Source organism: Vulpes vulpes, unplaced genomic scaffold (genome assembly GCF_048418805.1).
Source record: "Vulpes vulpes isolate BD-2025 unplaced genomic scaffold, VulVul3 u000000811, whole genome shotgun sequence".
Taxonomy (NCBI): Eukaryota; Metazoa; Chordata; class Mammalia; order Carnivora; family Canidae; genus Vulpes; species Vulpes vulpes.
This window is the reverse complement of record NW_027325756.1, coordinates 111060-130054: the sequence shown is the minus strand read 5'-3', so window position 1 is coordinate 130054 and position 18995 is coordinate 111060. Positions and strand designations below refer to the sequence as shown.

The 18995-nt window shown below is 75.9% G+C and overlaps 11 non-coding genes across 11 annotated transcripts; all 11 read right to left on the bottom strand.

The window, feature by feature from the left end:
- Positions 1-37: 37 nt before the first annotated feature.
- LOC140596960 (5S ribosomal RNA) lies at positions 38-156 on the bottom strand. The gene has a single exon (XR_011998829.1). It is a non-coding gene; the product is annotated as a 5S ribosomal RNA (ribosomal RNA).
- A 1664-nt stretch (positions 157-1820) lies between these two features.
- Positions 1821-1939, bottom strand: LOC140596959 (5S ribosomal RNA). The gene has a single exon (XR_011998828.1). It is a non-coding gene; the product is annotated as a 5S ribosomal RNA (ribosomal RNA).
- A 1646-nt stretch (positions 1940-3585) lies between these two features.
- On the bottom strand, positions 3586-3704 carry LOC140596958 (5S ribosomal RNA). Its single transcript, XR_011998827.1, has one exon. It is a non-coding gene; the product is annotated as a 5S ribosomal RNA (ribosomal RNA).
- Positions 3705-5373: 1669 nt separating this feature from the next.
- Positions 5374-5492, bottom strand: LOC140596957 (5S ribosomal RNA). The gene has a single exon (XR_011998826.1). It is a non-coding gene; the product is annotated as a 5S ribosomal RNA (ribosomal RNA).
- A 1683-nt stretch (positions 5493-7175) lies between these two features.
- On the bottom strand, positions 7176-7294 carry LOC140596955 (5S ribosomal RNA). Its single transcript, XR_011998824.1, has one exon. It is a non-coding gene; the product is annotated as a 5S ribosomal RNA (ribosomal RNA).
- Positions 7295-8940: 1646 nt separating this feature from the next.
- On the bottom strand, positions 8941-9059 carry LOC140596954 (5S ribosomal RNA). Its single transcript, XR_011998823.1, has one exon. It is a non-coding gene; the product is annotated as a 5S ribosomal RNA (ribosomal RNA).
- Positions 9060-10711: 1652 nt separating this feature from the next.
- Positions 10712-10830, bottom strand: LOC140596953 (5S ribosomal RNA). Its single transcript, XR_011998822.1, has one exon. It is a non-coding gene; the product is annotated as a 5S ribosomal RNA (ribosomal RNA).
- Positions 10831-12499: 1669 nt separating this feature from the next.
- On the bottom strand, positions 12500-12618 carry LOC140596952 (5S ribosomal RNA). The gene has a single exon (XR_011998821.1). It is a non-coding gene; the product is annotated as a 5S ribosomal RNA (ribosomal RNA).
- Positions 12619-14270: 1652 nt separating this feature from the next.
- Positions 14271-14389, bottom strand: LOC140596951 (5S ribosomal RNA). The gene has a single exon (XR_011998820.1). It is a non-coding gene; the product is annotated as a 5S ribosomal RNA (ribosomal RNA).
- A 1663-nt stretch (positions 14390-16052) lies between these two features.
- LOC140596950 (5S ribosomal RNA) lies at positions 16053-16171 on the bottom strand. The gene has a single exon (XR_011998819.1). It is a non-coding gene; the product is annotated as a 5S ribosomal RNA (ribosomal RNA).
- Positions 16172-17834: 1663 nt separating this feature from the next.
- On the bottom strand, positions 17835-17953 carry LOC140596949 (5S ribosomal RNA). The gene has a single exon (XR_011998818.1). It is a non-coding gene; the product is annotated as a 5S ribosomal RNA (ribosomal RNA).
- Positions 17954-18995: the final 1042 nt, after the last annotated feature.

Here is an 18995-nt window from a genome sequence, read left to right as displayed (position 1 = left end):
GACAGACAGGAAGGCAGGCAAAAGGCCGAGGAAAAAAAGCCTACAGCACCCGGTATTCCCAGGCGGTCTCCCATCCAAGTACTAACCAGGCCCGACCCTGCTTAGCTTCCGAGATCAGACGAGATCGGGCGCGTTCAGGGTGGTATGGCCGTAGACGTCCGCGGCTGCCGCTGGGCGCCCCAAGAGCCTGCTCTGCGCCTCTCCGGGCCAGGCGCCCGCCGCTCCTCAGCCCTCCGCCCGCCCGATCGCGCCAGCCCGCCTGCATGCTCGCCTGCCGGCCCGACTGATTGATTGACTGACCGCCTCCCGCGCCGCGCCCGGGGTGGCGGAGGGCGCCTGCCCCGGGCCGGGCGGGGGGGGTGGGGGCCAAGACGCCTCCCGCACCCCGGAGCGGAGGCTGTCGCCGGAGCCCGGGCGCGCTCCCGTCCCCGGCCTGGCGGGCGCGTCGCCGCCGCTCGGCTCCCCGGATGGCACGCCGCCCCACCTCGGACCGCTCACTGGCTGGGGGGGTGCCGCGGGCCGGCGCCGGCCGGCTCCGGACGACCCCTGGCCTCTCCTGTTCTTCAGCCGGCCTGGCTCAAAGCCAAGCCGGGGCCGCCCGCGCCGCCGGACCCCATCCTCGGACAGGCAGGGACACAGACACAGGTGCCCACGACAGACAGACAGACACACACACACACACACACAGACGGAGGGACACGGGCACTCGGAGCTGGGCCACAAGGCCTGTGGGGGCGAGGCAGCCACCCCGCCGGAGGGGCGCAGGCCCTGGAGCTGCCTTAGGAGCCCTGGCAGCCGCGGGCCCTGCAGCCACGGTGTCAGGGATGCCGTTCTGCCCCCATTCCTGCCCATCAGCCGAACCGCCGCGGGACCGTGTGCCTGTGTTGCGTGCGCGGCGCCCACGCCCAGGCGCGGAGCGAGTCTCTCTTGTGTCTCTTGCTGTGTTGCGCGCGGCCCTTTTCGGCATGGGTGCCGGCCGCCCCCGCGTCGCTGTGGCCTTGGCTGTTGCGGGGCCGCGGAGCGCGCAGCCCGGTGCCAACGGGGCCTGAGGCCCCGGGCGGTCGGGCCATCTGGTGTCCCTGGCCCGCGGAGCGTGGACGTCGTGGCTGAGGGCCGAAGGGACGGTGGTCCGCGGGGGAGGCAGGGCATGTCCTTCGGAGAGAAGGTGCAGGCGGGCCCGGGCCGAAGGTGGGGGGGGTTGCGGGTGGCTGGGTGGCTTGGAGGCTGGGGGCGGTGCCAGGGAATTGCTAGGGGCTGGGGGCGGGCCTGGGGGCGGAGATTGGGGCGGGGCGAGGAGGGCCCCGGCCCCGGCCCCGGCCCCCAAAGCCCCGCCCCGGCCCCGGCCCCCAAAGCCCCGCCCCGGCCCCCCGGAGGGGCTCGCAGGCCTGCGGAGACGGGATCCAGCCCCCGCCCGGCTCCCCCCAGCGACCGCCCCCTCCCCGCCCCGGCCCCGAGGTTCCTGCTGTCGCCCCGTCCCCTCCGTCGGCCGCCTTCGGGCCCCCGCGGCGCCCTGGGACGCGCGGCCGGCTAGGACGTGGGTGGGTGTGCTTGAAGGGCGGGCTGCGAGGGTGAAGGGCTTGAGAGGAAGAGGAGGTGGTGCATGTGTGTGGCCTCCTGCCCGTGCAGCCGGCGCCCTCGGTGCTCCGCGGCGCCCTGCGGTGCTTCCGGCGGGGCGGGGGCCATGCCACGGGTCGCCCGGAGGGGGGCGCCGCCGCCGCCGCCGCCGCCGCCGCCGCCGCCGCCGCCGCCGCCGCGTTGGTCGAGGGGGCGTTGGCGGCCAAGGGACAGACAGGAAGGCAGGCAAAAGGCCGAGGAAAAAAAGCCTACAGCACCCGGTATTCCCAGGCGGTCTCCCATCCAAGTACTAACCAGGCCCGACCCTGCTTAGCTTCCGAGATCAGACGAGATCGGGCGCGTTCAGGGTGGTATGGCCGTAGACGTCCGCGGCTGCCGCTGGGCGCCCCAAGAGCCTGCTCTGCGCCTCTCCGGGCCAGGCGCCCGCCGCTCCTCAGCCCTCCGCCCGCCCGATCGCGCCAGCCCGCCTGCATGCTCGCCTGCCGGCCCGACTGATTGATTGACTGACCGCCTCCCGCGCCGCGCCCGGGGTGGCGGAGGGCGCCTGCCCCGGGCCGGGCGGGGGGGGTGGGGGCCAAGACGCCTCCCGCACCCCGGAGCGGAGGCTGTCGCCGGAGCCCGGGCGCGCTCCCGTCCCCGGCCTGGCGGGCGCGTCGCCGCCGCTCGGCTCCCCGGATGGCACGCCGCCCCACCTCGGACCGCTCACTGGCTGGGGGGGTGCCGCGGGCCGGCGCCGGCCGGCTCCGGACGACCCCTGGCCTCTCCTGTTCTTCAGCCGGCCTGGCTCAAAGCCAAGCCGGGGCCGCCCGCGCCGCCGGACCCCATCCTCGGACAGGCAGGGACACAGACACAGGTGCCCACGACAGACAGACAGACACACACACACACACACACAGACGGAGGGACACGGGCACTCGGAGCTGGGCCACAAGGCCTGTGGGGGCGAGGCAGCCACCCCGCCGGAGGGGCGCAGGCCCTGGAGCTGCCTTAGGAGCCCTGGCAGCCGCGGGCCCTGCAGCCACGGTGTCAGGGATGCCGTTCTGCCCCCATTCCTGCCCATCAGCCGAACCGCCGCGGGACCGTGTGCCTGTGTTGCGTGCGCGGCGCCCACGCCCAGGCGCGGAGCGAGTCTCTCTTGTGTCTCTTGCTGTGTTGCGCGCGGCCCTTTTCGGCATGGGTGCCGGCCGCCCCCGCGTCGCTGTGGCCTTGGCTGTTGCGGGGCCGCGGAGCGCGCAGCCCGGTGCCAACGGGGCCTGAGGCCCCGGGCGGTCGGGCCATCTGGTGTCCCTGGCCCGCGGAGCGTGGACGTCGTGGCTGAGGGCCGAAGGGACGGTGGTCCGCGGGGGAGGCAGGGCATGTCCTTCGGAGAGAAGGTGCAGGCGGGCCCGGGCCGAAGGTGGGGGGGGTTGCGGGTGGCTGGGTGGCTTGGAGGCTGGGGGCGGTGCCAGGGAATTGCTAGGGGCTGGGGGCGGGCCTGGGGGCGGAGATTGGGGCGGGGCGAGGAGGGCCCCGGCCCCGGCCCCGGCCCCCAAAGCCCCGCCCCGGCCCCGGCCCCCAAAGCCCCGCCCCGGCCCCCCGGAGGGGCTCGCAGGCCTGCGGAGACGGGATCCAGCCCCCGCCCGGCTCCCCCCAGCGACCGCCCCCTCCCCGCCCCGGCCCCGAGGTTCCTGCTGTCGCCCCGTCCCCTCCGTCGGCCGCCTTCGGGCCCCCGCGGCGCCCTGGGACGCGCGGCCGGCTAGGACGTGGGTGGGTGTGCTTGAAGGGCGGGCTGCGAGGGTGAAGGGCTTGAGAGGAAGAGGAGGTGGTGCATGTGTGTGGCCTCCTGCCCGTGCAGCCGGCGCCCTCGGTGCTCCGCGGCGCCCTGCGGTGCTTCCGGCGGGGCGGGGGCCATGCCACGGGTCGCCCGGAGGGGGGCGCCGCCGCCGCCGCCGCCGCCGCCGCCGCGTTGGTCGAGGGGGCGTTGGCGGCCAAGGGACAGACAGGAAGGCAGGCAAAAGGCCGAGGAAAAAAAGCCTACAGCACCCGGTATTCCCAGGCGGTCTCCCATCCAAGTACTAACCAGGCCCGACCCTGCTTAGCTTCCGAGATCAGACGAGATCGGGCGCGTTCAGGGTGGTATGGCCGTAGACGTCCGCGGCTGCCGCTGGGCGCCCCAAGAGCCTGCTCTGCGCCTCTCCGGGCCAGGCGCCCGCCGCTCCTCAGCCCTCCGCCCGCCCGATCGCGCCAGCCCGCCTGCATGCTCGCCTGCCGGCCCGACTGATTGATTGACTGACCGCCTCCCGCGCCGCGCCCGGGGTGGCGGAGGGCGCCTGCCCCGGGCCGGGCGGGGGGGGTGGGGGCCAAGACGCCTCCCGCACCCCGGAGCGGAGGCTGTCGCCGGAGCCCGGGCGCGCTCCCGTCCCCGGCCTGGCGGGCGCGTCGCCGCCGCTCGGCTCCCCGGATGGCACGCCGCCCCACCTCGGACCGCTCACTGGCTGGGGGGGTGCCGCGGGCCGGCGCCGGCCGGCTCCGGACGACCCCTGGCCTCTCCTGTTCTTCAGCCGGCCTGGCTCAAAGCCAAGCCGGGGCCGCCCGCGCCGCCGGACCCCATCCTCGGACAGGCAGGGACACAGACACAGGTGCCCACGACAGACAGACAGACACACACACACACACACACACACACAGACGGAGGGACACGGGCACTCGGAGCTGGGCCACAAGGCCTGTGGGGGCGAGGCAGCCACCCCGCCGGAGGGGCGCAGGCCCTGGAGCTGCCTTAGGAGCCCTGGCAGCCGCGGGCCCTGCAGCCACGGTGTCAGGGATGCCGTTCTGCCCCCATTCCTGCCCATCAGCCGAACCGCCGCGGGACCGTGTGCCTGTGTTGCGTGCGCGGCGCCCACGCCCAGGCGCGGAGCGAGTCTCTCTTGTGTCTCTTGCTGTGTTGCGCGCGGCCCTTTTCGGCATGGGTGCCGGCCGCCCCCGCGTCGCTGTGGCCTTGGCTGTTGCGGGGCCGCGGAGCGCGCAGCCCGGTGCCAACGGGGCCTGAGGCCCCGGGCGGTCGGGCCATCTGGTGTCCCGGGCCCGCGGAGCGTGGACGTCGTGGCTGAGGGCCGAAGGGACGGTGGTCCGCGGGGGAGGCAGGGCATGTCCTTCGGAGAGAAGGTGCAGGCGGGCCCGGGCCGAAGGTGGGGGGGGTTGCGGGTGGCTGGGTGGCTTGGAGGCTGGGGGCGGTGCCAGGGAATTGCTAGGGGCTGGGGGCGGGCCTGGGGGCGGAGATTGGGGCGGGGCGAGGAGGGCCCGCAGGCGGGCCCGGCCCCGGCCCCGGCCCCGGCCCCCAAAGCCCCGCCCCGGCCCCGGCCCCCAAAGCCCCGCCCCGGCCCCCCGGAGGGGCTCGCAGGCCTGCGGAGACGGGATCCAGCCCCCGCCCGGCTCCCCCCAGCGACCGCCCCCTCCCCGCCCCGGCCCCGAGGTTCCTGCTGTCGCCCCGTCCCCTCCGTCGGCCGCCTTCGGGCCCCCGCGGCGCCCTGGGACGCGCGGCCGGCTAGGACGTGGGTGGGTGTGCTTGAAGGGCGGGCTGCGAGGGTGAAGGGCTTGAGAGGAAGAGGAGGTGGTGCATGTGTGTGGCCTCCTGCCCGTGCAGCCGGCGCCCTCGGTGCTCCGCGGCGCCCTGCGGTGCTTCCGGCGGGGCGGGGGCCATGCCACGGGTCGCCCGGAGGGGGGCGCCGCCGCCGCCGCCGCCGCCGCCGCCGCGTTGGTCGAGGGGGCGTTGGCGGCCAAGGGACAGACAGGAAGGCAGGCAAAAGGCCGAGGAAAAAAAGCCTACAGCACCCGGTATTCCCAGGCGGTCTCCCATCCAAGTACTAACCAGGCCCGACCCTGCTTAGCTTCCGAGATCAGACGAGATCGGGCGCGTTCAGGGTGGTATGGCCGTAGACGTCCGCGGCTGCCGCTGGGCGCCCCAAGAGCCTGCTCTGCGCCTCTCCGGGCCAGGCGCCCGCCGCTCCTCAGCCCTCCGCCCGCCCGATCGCGCCAGCCCGCCTGCATGCTCGCCTGCCGGCCCGACTGATTGATTGACTGACCGCCTCCCGCGCCGCGCCCGGGGTGGCGGAGGGCGCCTGCCCCGGGCCGGGCGGGGGGGGTGGGGGCCAAGACGCCTCCCGCACCCCGGAGCGGAGGCTGTCGCCGGAGCCCGGGCGCGCTCCCGTCCCCGGCCTGGCGGGCGCGTCGCCGCCGCTCGGCTCCCCGGATGGCACGCCGCCCCACCTCGGACCGCTCACTGGCTGGGGGGGTGCCGCGGGCCGGCGCCGGCCGGCTCCGGACGACCCCTGGCCTCTCCTGTTCTTCAGCCGGCCTGGCTCAAAGCCAAGCCGGGGCCGCCCGCGCCGCCGGACCCCATCCTCGGACAGGCAGGGACACAGACACAGGTGCCCACGACAGACAGACAGACACACACACACACACACACACAGACGGAGGGACACGGGCACTCGGAGCTGGGCCACAAGGCCTGTGGGGGCGAGGCAGCCACCCCGCCGGAGGGGCGCAGGCCCTGGAGCTGCCTTAGGAGCCCTGGCAGCCGCGGGCCCTGCAGCCACGGTGTCAGGGATGCCGTTCTGCCCCCATTCCTGCCCATCAGCCGAACCGCCGCGGGACCGTGTGCCTGTGTTGCGTGCGCGGCGCCCACGCCCAGGCGCGGAGCGAGTCTCTCTTGTGTCTCTTGCTGTGTTGCGCGCGGCCCTTTTCGGCATGGGTGCCGGCCGCCCCCGCGTCGCTGTGGCCTTGGCTGTTGCGGGGCCGCGGAGCGCGCAGCCTGGTGCCAACGGGGCCTGAGGCCCCGGGCGGTCGGGCCATCTGGTGTCCCGGGCCCGCGGAGCGTGGACGTCGTGGCTGAGGGCCGAAGGGACGGTGGTCCGCGGGGGAGGCAGGGCATGTCCTTCGGAGAGAAGGTGCAGGCGGGCCCGGGCCGAAGGTGGGGGGGGTTGCGGGTGGCTGGGTGGCTTGGAGGCTGGGGGCGGTGCCAGGGAATTGCTAGGGGCTGGGGGCGGGCCTGGGGGCGGAGATTGGGGCGGGGCGAGGAGGGCCCGCAGGCGGGCCCGGCCCCGGCCCCGGCCCCGGCCCCCAAAGCCCCGCCCCGGCCCCGGCCCCCAAAGCCCCGCCCCGGCCCCCCGGAGGGGCTCGCAGGCCTGCGGAGACGGGATCCAGCCCCCGCCCGGCTCCCCCCAGCGACCGCCCCCTCCCCGCCCCGGCCCCGAGGTTCCTGCTGTCGCCCCGTCCCCTCCGTCGGCCGCCTTCGGGCCCCCGCGGCGCCCTGGGACGCGCGGCCGGCTAGGACGTGGGTGGGTGTGCTTGAAGGGCGGGCTGCGAGGGTGAAGGGCTTGAGAGGAAGAGGAGGTGGTGCATGTGTGTGGCCTCCTGCCCGTGCAGCCGGCGCCCTCGGTGCTCCGCGGCGCCCTGCGGTGCTTCCGGCGGGGCGGGGGCCATGCCACGGGTCGCCCGGAGGGGGGCGCCGCCGCCGCCGCCGCCGCCGCCGCCGCCGCCGCCGCCGCCGCCGCGTTGGTCGAGGGGGCGTTGGCGGCCAAGGGACAGACAGGAAGGCAGGCAAAAGGCCGAGGAAAAAAAGCCTACAGCACCCGGTATTCCCAGGCGGTCTCCCATCCAAGTACTAACCAGGCCCGACCCTGCTTAGCTTCCGAGATCAGACGAGATCGGGCGCGTTCAGGGTGGTATGGCCGTAGACGTCCGCGGCTGCCGCTGGGCGCCCCAAGAGCCTGCTCTGCGCCTCTCCGGGCCAGGCGCCCGCCGCTCCTCAGCCCTCCGCCCGCCCGATCGCGCCAGCCCGCCTGCATGCTCGCCTGCCGGCCCGACTGATTGATTGACTGACCGCCTCCCGCGCCGCGCCCGGGGTGGCGGAGGGCGCCTGCCCCGGGCCGGGCGGGGGGGGTGGGGGCCAAGACGCCTCCCGCACCCCGGAGCGGAGGCTGTCGCCGGAGCCCGGGCGCGCTCCCGTCCCCGGCCTGGCGGGCGCGTCGCCGCCGCTCGGCTCCCCGGATGGCACGCCGCCCCACCTCGGACCGCTCACTGGCTGGGGGGGTGCCGCGGGCCGGCGCCGGCCGGCTCCGGACGACCCCTGGCCTCTCCTGTTCTTCAGCCGGCCTGGCTCAAAGCCAAGCCGGGGCCGCCCGCGCCGCCGGACCCCATCCTCGGACAGGCAGGGACACAGACACAGGTGCCCACGACAGACAGACAGACACACACACACACACACACAGACGGAGGGACACGGGCACTCGGAGCTGGGCCACAAGGCCTGTGGGGGCGAGGCAGCCACCCCGCCGGAGGGGCGCAGGCCCTGGAGCTGCCTTAGGAGCCCTGGCAGCCGCGGGCCCTGCAGCCACGGTGTCAGGGATGCCGTTCTGCCCCCATTCCTGCCCATCAGCCGAACCGCCGCGGGACCGTGTGCCTGTGTTGCGTGCGCGGCGCCCACGCCCAGGCGCGGAGCGAGTCTCTCTTGTGTCTCTTGCTGTGTTGCGCGCGGCCCTTTTCGGCATGGGTGCCGGCCGCCCCCGCGTCGCTGTGGCCTTGGCTGTTGCGGGGCCGCGGAGCGCGCAGCCCGGTGCCAACGGGGCCTGAGGCCCCGGGCGGTCGGGCCATCTGGTGTCCCGGGCCCGCGGAGCGTGGACGTCGTGGCTGAGGGCCGAAGGGACGGTGGTCCGCGGGGGAGGCAGGGCATGTCCTTCGGAGAGAAGGTGCAGGCGGGCCCGGGCCGAAGGTGGGGGGGGTTGCGGGTGGCTGGGTGGCTTGGAGGCTGGGGGCGGTGCCAGGGAATTGCTAGGGGCTGGGGGCGGGCCTGGGGGCGGAGATTGGGGCGGGGCGAGGAGGGCCCCGGCCCCGGCCCCGGCCCCCAAAGCCCCGCCCCGGCCCCGGCCCCCAAAGCCCCGCCCCGGCCCCCCGGAGGGGCTCGCAGGCCTGCGGAGACGGGATCCAGCCCCCGCCCGGCTCCCCCCAGCGACCGCCCCCTCCCCGCCCCGGCCCCGAGGTTCCTGCTGTCGCCCCGTCCCCTCCGTCGGCCGCCTTCGGGCCCCCGCGGCGCCCTGGGACGCGCGGCCGGCTAGGACGTGGGTGGGTGTGCTTGAAGGGCGGGCTGCGAGGGTGAAGGGCTTGAGAGGAAGAGGAGGTGGTGCATGTGTGTGGCCTCCTGCCCGTGCAGCCGGCGCCCTCGGTGCTCCGCGGCGCCCTGCGGTGCTTCCGGCGGGGCGGGGGCCATGCCACGGGTCGCCCGGAGGGGGGCGCCGCCGCCGCCGCCGCCGCCGCCGCCGCGTTGGTCGAGGGGGCGTTGGCGGCCAAGGGACAGACAGGAAGGCAGGCAAAAGGCCGAGGAAAAAAAGCCTACAGCACCCGGTATTCCCAGGCGGTCTCCCATCCAAGTACTAACCAGGCCCGACCCTGCTTAGCTTCCGAGATCAGACGAGATCGGGCGCGTTCAGGGTGGTATGGCCGTAGACGTCCGCGGCTGCCGCTGGGCGCCCCAAGAGCCTGCTCTGCGCCTCTCCGGGCCAGGCGCCCGCCGCTCCTCAGCCCTCCGCCCGCCCGATCGCGCCAGCCCGCCTGCATGCTCGCCTGCCGGCCCGACTGATTGATTGACTGACCGCCTCCCGCGCCGCGCCCGGGGTGGCGGAGGGCGCCTGCCCCGGGCCGGGCGGGGGGGGTGGGGGCCAAGACGCCTCCCGCACCCCGGAGCGGAGGCTGTCGCCGGAGCCCGGGCGCGCTCCCGTCCCCGGCCTGGCGGGCGCGTCGCCGCCGCTCGGCTCCCCGGATGGCACGCCGCCCCACCTCGGACCGCTCACTGGCTGGGGGGGTGCCGCGGGCCGGCGCCGGCCGGCTCCGGACGACCCCTGGCCTCTCCTGTTCTTCAGCCGGCCTGGCTCAAAGCCAAGCCGGGGCCGCCCGCGCCGCCGGACCCCATCCTCGGACAGGCAGGGACACAGACACAGGTGCCCACGACAGACAGACAGACACACACACACACACACACACACACAGACGGAGGGACACGGGCACTCGGAGCTGGGCCACAAGGCCTGTGGGGGCGAGGCAGCCACCCCGCCGGAGGGGCGCAGGCCCTGGAGCTGCCTTAGGAGCCCTGGCAGCCGCGGGCCCTGCAGCCACGGTGTCAGGGATGCCGTTCTGCCCCCATTCCTGCCCATCAGCCGAACCGCCGCGGGACCGTGTGCCTGTGTTGCGTGCGCGGCGCCCACGCCCAGGCGCGGAGCGAGTCTCTCTTGTGTCTCTTGCTGTGTTGCGCGCGGCCCTTTTCGGCATGGGTGCCGGCCGCCCCCGCGTCGCTGTGGCCTTGGCTGTTGCGGGGCCGCGGAGCGCGCAGCCCGGTGCCAACGGGGCCTGAGGCCCCGGGCGGTCGGGCCATCTGGTGTCCCGGGCCCGCGGAGCGTGGACGTCGTGGCTGAGGGCCGAAGGGACGGTGGTCCGCGGGGGAGGCAGGGCATGTCCTTCGGAGAGAAGGTGCAGGCGGGCCCGGGCCGAAGGTGGGGGGGGTTGCGGGTGGCTGGGTGGCTTGGAGGCTGGGGGCGGTGCCAGGGAATTGCTAGGGGCTGGGGGCGGGCCTGGGGGCGGAGATTGGGGCGGGGCGAGGAGGGCCCCGGCCCCGGCCCCGGCCCCCAAAGCCCCGCCCCGGCCCCGGCCCCCAAAGCCCCGCCCCGGCCCCCCGGAGGGGCTCGCAGGCCTGCGGAGACGGGATCCAGCCCCCGCCCGGCTCCCCCCAGCGACCGCCCCCTCCCCGCCCCGGCCCCGAGGTTCCTGCTGTCGCCCCGTCCCCTCCGTCGGCCGCCTTCGGGCCCCCGCGGCGCCCTGGGACGCGCGGCCGGCTAGGACGTGGGTGGGTGTGCTTGAAGGGCGGGCTGCGAGGGTGAAGGGCTTGAGAGGAAGAGGAGGTGGTGCATGTGTGTGGCCTCCTGCCCGTGCAGCCGGCGCCCTCGGTGCTCCGCGGCGCCCTGCGGTGCTTCCGGCGGGGCGGGGGCCATGCCACGGGTCGCCCGGAGGGGGGCGCCGCCGCCGCCGCCGCCGCCGCCGCCGCGTTGGTCGAGGGGGCGTTGGCGGCCAAGGGACAGACAGGAAGGCAGGCAAAAGGCCGAGGAAAAAAAGCCTACAGCACCCGGTATTCCCAGGCGGTCTCCCATCCAAGTACTAACCAGGCCCGACCCTGCTTAGCTTCCGAGATCAGACGAGATCGGGCGCGTTCAGGGTGGTATGGCCGTAGACGTCCGCGGCTGCCGCTGGGCGCCCCAAGAGCCTGCTCTGCGCCTCTCCGGGCCAGGCGCCCGCCGCTCCTCAGCCCTCCGCCCGCCCGATCGCGCCAGCCCGCCTGCATGCTCGCCTGCCGGCCCGACTGATTGATTGACTGACCGCCTCCCGCGCCGCGCCCGGGGTGGCGGAGGGCGCCTGCCCCGGGCCGGGCGGGGGGGGTGGGGGCCAAGACGCCTCCCGCACCCCGGAGCGGAGGCTGTCGCCGGAGCCCGGGCGCGCTCCCGTCCCCGGCCTGGCGGGCGCGTCGCCGCCGCTCGGCTCCCCGGATGGCACGCCGCCCCACCTCGGACCGCTCACTGGCTGGGGGGGTGCCGCGGGCCGGCGCCGGCCGGCTCCGGACGACCCCTGGCCTCTCCTGTTCTTCAGCCGGCCTGGCTCAAAGCCAAGCCGGGGCCGCCCGCGCCGCCGGACCCCATCCTCGGACAGGCAGGGACACAGACACAGGTGCCCACGACAGACAGACAGACACACACACACACACACACACACACAGACGGAGGGACACGGGCACTCGGAGCTGGGCCACAAGGCCTGTGGGGGCGAGGCAGCCACCCCGCCGGAGGGGCGCAGGCCCTGGAGCTGCCTTAGGAGCCCTGGCAGCCGCGGGCCCTGCAGCCACGGTGTCAGGGATGCCGTTCTGCCCCCATTCCTGCCCATCAGCCGAACCGCCGCGGGACCGTGTGCCTGTGTTGCGTGCGCGGCGCCCACGCCCAGGCGCGGAGCGAGTCTCTCTTGTGTCTCTTGCTGTGTTGCGCGCGGCCCTTTTCGGCATGGGTGCCGGCCGCCCCCGCGTCGCTGTGGCCTTGGCTGTTGCGGGGCCGCGGAGCGCGCAGCCCGGTGCCAACGGGGCCTGAGGCCCCGGGCGGTCGGGCCATCTGGTGTCCCGGGCCCGCGGAGCGTGGACGTCGTGGCTGAGGGCCGAAGGGACGGTGGTCCGCGGGGGAGGCAGGGCATGTCCTTCGGAGAGAAGGTGCAGGCGGGCCCGGGCCGAAGGTGGGGGGGGTTGCGGGTGGCTGGGTGGCTTGGAGGCTGGGGGCGGTGCCAGGGAATTGCTAGGGGCTGGGGGCGGGCCTGGGGGCGGAGATTGGGGCGGGGCGAGGAGGGCCCGCAGGCGGGCCCGGCCCCGGCCCCGGCCCCGGCCCCCAAAGCCCCGCCCCGGCCCCGGCCCCCAAAGCCCCGCCCCGGCCCCCCGGAGGGGCTCGCAGGCCTGCGGAGACGGGATCCAGCCCCCGCCCGGCTCCCCCCAGCGACCGCCCCCTCCCCGCCCCGGCCCCGAGGTTCCTGCTGTCGCCCCGTCCCCTCCGTCGGCCGCCTTCGGGCCCCCGCGGCGCCCTGGGACGCGCGGCCGGCTAGGACGTGGGTGGGTGTGCTTGAAGGGCGGGCTGCGAGGGTGAAGGGCTTGAGAGGAAGAGGAGGTGGTGCATGTGTGTGGCCTCCTGCCCGTGCAGCCGGCGCCCTCGGTGCTCCGCGGCGCCCTGCGGTGCTTCCGGCGGGGCGGGGGCCATGCCACGGGTCGCCCGGAGGGGGGCGCCGCCGCCGCCGCCGCCGCCGCCGCCGCGTTGGTCGAGGGGGCGTTGGCGGCCAAGGGACAGACAGGAAGGCAGGCAAAAGGCCGAGGAAAAAAAGCCTACAGCACCCGGTATTCCCAGGCGGTCTCCCATCCAAGTACTAACCAGGCCCGACCCTGCTTAGCTTCCGAGATCAGACGAGATCGGGCGCGTTCAGGGTGGTATGGCCGTAGACGTCCGCGGCTGCCGCTGGGCGCCCCAAGAGCCTGCTCTGCGCCTCTCCGGGCCAGGCGCCCGCCGCTCCTCAGCCCTCCGCCCGCCCGATCGCGCCAGCCCGCCTGCATGCTCGCCTGCCGGCCCGACTGATTGATTGACTGACCGCCTCCCGCGCCGCGCCCGGGGTGGCGGAGGGCGCCTGCCCCGGGCCGGGCGGGGGGGGTGGGGGCCAAGACGCCTCCCGCACCCCGGAGCGGAGGCTGTCGCCGGAGCCCGGGCGCGCTCCCGTCCCCGGCCTGGCGGGCGCGTCGCCGCCGCTCGGCTCCCCGGATGGCACGCCGCCCCACCTCGGACCGCTCACTGGCTGGGGGGGTGCCGCGGGCCGGCGCCGGCCGGCTCCGGACGACCCCTGGCCTCTCCTGTTCTTCAGCCGGCCTGGCTCAAAGCCAAGCCGGGGCCGCCCGCGCCGCCGGACCCCATCCTCGGACAGGCAGGGACACAGACACAGGTGCCCACGACAGACAGACAGACACACACACACACACACACACACACAGACGGAGGGACACGGGCACTCGGAGCTGGGCCACAAGGCCTGTGGGGGCGAGGCAGCCACCCCGCCGGAGGGGCGCAGGCCCTGGAGCTGCCTTAGGAGCCCTGGCAGCCGCGGGCCCTGCAGCCACGGTGTCAGGGATGCCGTTCTGCCCCCATTCCTGCCCATCAGCCGAACCGCCGCGGGACCGTGTGCCTGTGTTGCGTGCGCGGCGCCCACGCCCAGGCGCGGAGCGAGTCTCTCTTGTGTCTCTTGCTGTGTTGCGCGCGGCCCTTTTCGGCATGGGTGCCGGCCGCCCCCGCGTCGCTGTGGCCTTGGCTGTTGCGGGGCCGCGGAGCGCGCAGCCCGGTGCCAACGGGGCCTGAGGCCCCGGGCGGTCGGGCCATCTGGTGTCCCGGGCCCGCGGAGCGTGGACGTCGTGGCTGAGGGCCGAAGGGACGGTGGTCCGCGGGGGAGGCAGGGCATGTCCTTCGGAGAGAAGGTGCAGGCGGGCCCGGGCCGAAGGTGGGGGGGGTTGCGGGTGGCTGGGTGGCTTGGAGGCTGGGGGCGGTGCCAGGGAATTGCTAGGGGCTGGGGGCGGGCCTGGGGGCGGAGATTGGGGCGGGGCGAGGAGGGCCCCGGCCCCGGCCCCGGCCCCCAAAGCCCCGCCCCGGCCCCGGCCCCCAAAGCCCCGCCCCGGCCCCCCGGAGGGGCTCGCAGGCCTGCGGAGACGGGATCCAGCCCCCGCCCGGCTCCCCCCAGCGACCGCCCCCTCCCCGCCCCGGCCCCGAGGTTCCTGCTGTCGCCCCGTCCCCTCCGTCGGCCGCCTTCGGGCCCCCGCGGCGCCCTGGGACGCGCGGCCGGCTAGGACGTGGGTGGGTGTGCTTGAAGGGCGGGCTGCGAGGGTGAAGGGCTTGAGAGGAAGAGGAGGTGGTGCATGTGTGTGGCCTCCTGCCCGTGCAGCCGGCGCCCTCGGTGCTCCGCGGCGCCCTGCGGTGCTTCCGGCGGGGCGGGGGCCATGCCACGGGTCGCCCGGAGGGGGGCGCCGCCGCCGCCGCCGCCGCCGCCGCCGCGTTGGTCGAGGGGGCGTTGGCGGCCAAGGGACAGACAGGAAGGCAGGCAAAAGGCCGAGGAAAAAAAGCCTACAGCACCCGGTATTCCCAGGCGGTCTCCCATCCAAGTACTAACCAGGCCCGACCCTGCTTAGCTTCCGAGATCAGACGAGATCGGGCGCGTTCAGGGTGGTATGGCCGTAGACGTCCGCGGCTGCCGCTGGGCGCCCCAAGAGCCTGCTCTGCGCCTCTCCGGGCCAGGCGCCCGCCGCTCCTCAGCCCTCCGCCCGCCCGATCGCGCCAGCCCGCCTGCATGCTCGCCTGCCGGCCCGACTGATTGATTGACTGACCGCCTCCCGCGCCGCGCCCGGGGTGGCGGAGGGCGCCTGCCCCGGGCCGGGCGGGGGGGGTGGGGGCCAAGACGCCTCCCGCACCCCGGAGCGGAGGCTGTCGCCGGAGCCCGGGCGCGCTCCCGTCCCCGGCCTGGCGGGCGCGTCGCCGCCGCTCGGCTCCCCGGATGGCACGCCGCCCCACCTCGGACCGCTCACTGGCTGGGGGGGTGCCGCGGGCCGGCGCCGGCCGGCTCCGGACGACCCCTGGCCTCTCCTGTTCTTCAGCCGGCCTGGCTCAAAGCCAAGCCGGGGCCGCCCGCGCCGCCGGACCCCATCCTCGGACAGGCAGGGACACAGACACAGGTGCCCACGACAGACAGACAGACACACACACACACACACACAGACGGAGGGACACGGGCACTCGGAGCTGGGCCACAAGGCCTGTGGGGGCGAGGCAGCCACCCCGCCGGAGGGGCGCAGGCCCTGGAGCTGCCTTAGGAGCCCTGGCAGCCGCGGGCCCTGCAGCCACGGTGTCAGGGATGCCGTTCTGCCCCCATTCCTGCCCATCAGCCGAACCGCCGCGGGACCGTGTGCCTGTGTTGCGTGCGCGGCGCCCACGCCCAGGCGCGGAGCGAGTCTCTCTTGTGTCTCTTGCTGTGTTGCGCGCGGCCCTTTTCGGCATGGGTGCCGGCCGCCCCCGCGTCGCTGTGGCCTTGGCTGTTGCGGGGCCGCGGAGCGCGCAGCCCGGTGCCAACGCGGCCTGAGGCCCCGGGCGGTCGGGCCATCTGGTGTCCCGGGCCCGCGGAGCGTGGACGTCGTGGCTGAGGGCCGAAGGGACGGTGGTCCGCGGGGGAGGCAGGGCATGTCCTTCGGAGAGAAGGTGCAGGCGGGCCCGGGCCGAAGGTGGGGGGGGTTGCGGGTGGCTGGGTGGCTTGGAGGCTGGGGGCGGTGCCAGGGAATTGCTAGGGGCTGGGGGCGGGCCTGGGGGCGGAGATTGGGGCGGGGCGAGGAGGGCCCGCAGGCGGGCCCGGCCCCGGCCCCGGCCCCGGCCCCCAAAGCCCCGCCCCGGCCCCGGCCCCCAAAGCCCCGCCCCGGCCCCCCGGAGGGGCTCGCAGGCCTGCGGAGACGGGATCCAGCCCCCGCCCGGCTCCCCCCAGCGACCGCCCCCTCCCCGCCCCGGCCCCGAGGTTCCTGCTGTCGCCCCGTCCCCTCCGTCGGCCGCCTTCGGGCCCCCGCGGCGCCCTGGGACGCGCGGCCGGCTAGGACGTGGGTGGGTGTGCTTGAAGGGCGGGCTGCGAGGGTGAAGGGCTTGAGAGGAAGAGGAGGTGGTGCATGTGTGTGGCCTCCTGCCCGTGCAGCCGGCGCCCTCGGTGCTCCGCGGCGCCCTGCGGTGCTTCCGGCGGGGCGGGGGCCATGCCACGGGTCGCCCGGAGGGGGGCGCCGCCGCCGCCGCCGCCGCCGCCGCCGCGTTGGTCGAGGGGGCGTTGGCGGCCAAGGGACAGACAGGAAGGCAGGCAAAAGGCCGAGGAAAAAAAGCCTACAGCACCCGGTATTCCCAGGCGGTCTCCCATCCAAGTACTAACCAGGCCCGACCCTGCTTAGCTTCCGAGATCAGACGAGATCGGGCGCGTTCAGGGTGGTATGGCCGTAGACGTCCGCGGCTGCCGCTGGGCGCCCCAAGAGCCTGCTCTGCGCCTCTCCGGGCCAGGCGCCCGCCGCTCCTCAGCCCTCCGCCCGCCCGATCGCGCCAGCCCGCCTGCATGCTCGCCTGCCGGCCCGACTGATTGATTGACTGACCGCCTCCCGCGCCGCGCCCGGGGTGGCGGAGGGCGCCTGCCCCGGGCCGGGCGGGGGGGGTGGGGGCCAAGACGCCTCCCGCACCCCGGAGCGGAGGCTGTCGCCGGAGCCCGGGCGCGCTCCCGTCCCCGGCCTGGCGGGCGCGTCGCCGCCGCTCGGCTCCCCGGATGGCACGCCGCCCCACCTCGGACCGCTCACTGGCTGGGGGGGTGCCGCGGGCCGGCGCCGGCCGGCTCCGGACGACCCCTGGCCTCTCCTGTTCTTCAGCCGGCCTGGCTCAAAGCCAAGCCGGGGCCGCCCGCGCCGCCGGACCCCATCCTCGGACAGGCAGGGACACAGACACAGGTGCCCACGACAGACAGACAGACACACACACACACACACACAGACGGAGGGACACGGGCACTCGGAGCTGGGCCACAAGGCCTGTGGGGGCGAGGCAGCCACCCCGCCGGAGGGGCGCAGGCCCTGGAGCTGCCTTAGGAGCCCTGGCAGCCGCGGGCCCTGCAGCCACGGTGTCAGGGATGCCGTTCTGCCCCCATTCCTGCCCATCAGCCGAACCGCCGCGGGACCGTGTGCCTGTGTTGCGTGCGCGGCGCCCACGCCCAGGCGCGGAGCGAGTCTCTCTTGTGTCTCTTGCTGTGTTGCGCGCGGCCCTTTTCGGCATGGGTGCCGGCCGCCCCCGCGTCGCTGTGGCCTTGGCTGTTGCGGGGCCGCGGAGCGCGCAGCCCGGTGCCAACGGGGCCTGAGGCCCCGGGCGGTCGGGCCATCTGGTGTCCCGGGCCCGCGGAGCGTGGACGTCGTGGCTGAGGGCCGAAGGGACGGTGGTCCGCGGGGGAGGCAGGGCATGTCCTTCGGAGAGAAGGTGCAGGCGGGCCCGGGCCGAAGGTGGGGGGGGTTGCGGGTGGCTGGGTGGCTTGGAGGCTGGGGGCGGTGCCAGGGAATTGCTAGGGGCTGGGGGCGGGCCTGGGGGCGGAGATTGGGGCGGGGCGAGGAGGGCCCGCAGGCGGGCCCGGCCCCGGCCCCGGCCCCGGCCCCCAAAGCCCCGCCCCGGCCCCGGCCCCCAAAGCCCCGCCCCGGCCCCCCGGAGGGGCTCGCAGGCCTGCGGAGACGGGATCCAGCCCCCGCCCGGCTCCCCCCAGCGACCGCCCCCTCCCCGCCCCGGCCCCGAGGTTCCTGCTGTCGCCCCGTCCCCTCCGTCGGCCGCCTTCGGGCCCCCGCGGCGCCCTGGGACGCGCGGCCGGCTAGGACGTGGGTGGGTGTGCTTGAAGGGCGGGCTGCGAGGGTGAAGGGCTTGAGAGGAAGAGGAGGTGGTGCATGTGTGTGGCCTCCTGCCCGTGCAGCCGGCGCCCTCGGTGCTCCGCGGCGCCCTGCGGTGCTTCCGGCGGGGCGGGGGCCATGCCACGGGTCGCCCGGAGGGGGGCGCCGCCGCCGCCGCCGCCGCCGCCGCCGCGTTGGTCGAGGGGGCGTTGGCGGCCAAGGGACAGACAGGAAGGCAGGCAAAAGGCCGAGGAAAAAAAGCCTACAGCACCCGGTATTCCCAGGCGGTCTCCCATCCAAGTACTAACCAGGCCCGACCCTGCTTAGCTTCCGAGATCAGACGAGATCGGGCGCGTTCAGGGTGGTATGGCCGTAGACGTCCGCGGCTGCCGCTGGGCGCCCCAAGAGCCTGCTCTGCGCCTCTCCGGGCCAGGCGCCCGCCGCTCCTCAGCCCTCCGCCCGCCCGATCGCGCCAGCCCGCCTGCATGCTCGCCTGCCGGCCCGACTGATTGATTGACTGACCGCCTCCCGCGCCGCGCCCGGGGTGGCGGAGGGCGCCTGCCCCGGGCCGGGCGGGGGGGGTGGGGGCCAAGACGCCTCCCGCACCCCGGAGCGGAGGCTGTCGCCGGAGCCCGGGCGCGCTCCCGTCCCCGGCCTGGCGGGCGCGTCGCCGCCGCTCGGCTCCCCGGATGGCACGCCGCCCCACCTCGGACCGCTCACTGGCTGGGGGGGTGCCGCGGGCCGGCGCCGGCCGGCTCCGGACGACCCCTGGCCTCTCCTGTTCTTCAGCCGGCCTGGCTCAAAGCCAAGCCGGGGCCGCCCGCGCCGCCGGACCCCATCCTCGGACAGGCAGGGACACAGACACAGGTGCCCACGACAGACAGACAGACACACACACACACACACACAGACGGAGGGACACGGGCACTCGGAGCTGGGCCACAAGGCCTGTGGGGGCGAGGCAGCCACCCCGCCGGAGGGGCGCAGGCCCTGGAGCTGCCTTAGGAGCCCTGGCAGCCGCGGGCCCTGCAGCCACGGTGTCAGGGATGCCGTTCTGCCCCCATTCCTGCCCATCAGCCGAACCGCCGCGGGACCGTGTGCCTGTGTTGCGTGCGCGGCGCCCACGCCCAGGCGCGGAGCGAGTCTCTCTTGTGTCTCTTGCTGTGTTGCGCGCGGCCCTTTTCGGCATGGGTGCCGGCCGCCCCCGCGTCGCTGTGGCCTTGGCTGTTGCGGGGCCGCGGAGCGCGCAGCCCGGTGCCAACGGGGCCTGAGGCCCCGGGCGGTCGGGCCATCTGGTGTCCCGGGCCCGCGGAGCGTGGACGTCGTGGCTGAGGGCCGAAGGGACGGTGGTCCGCGGGGGAGGCAGGGCATGTCCTTCGGAGAGAAGGTGCAGGCGGGCCCGGGCCGAAGGTGGGGGGGG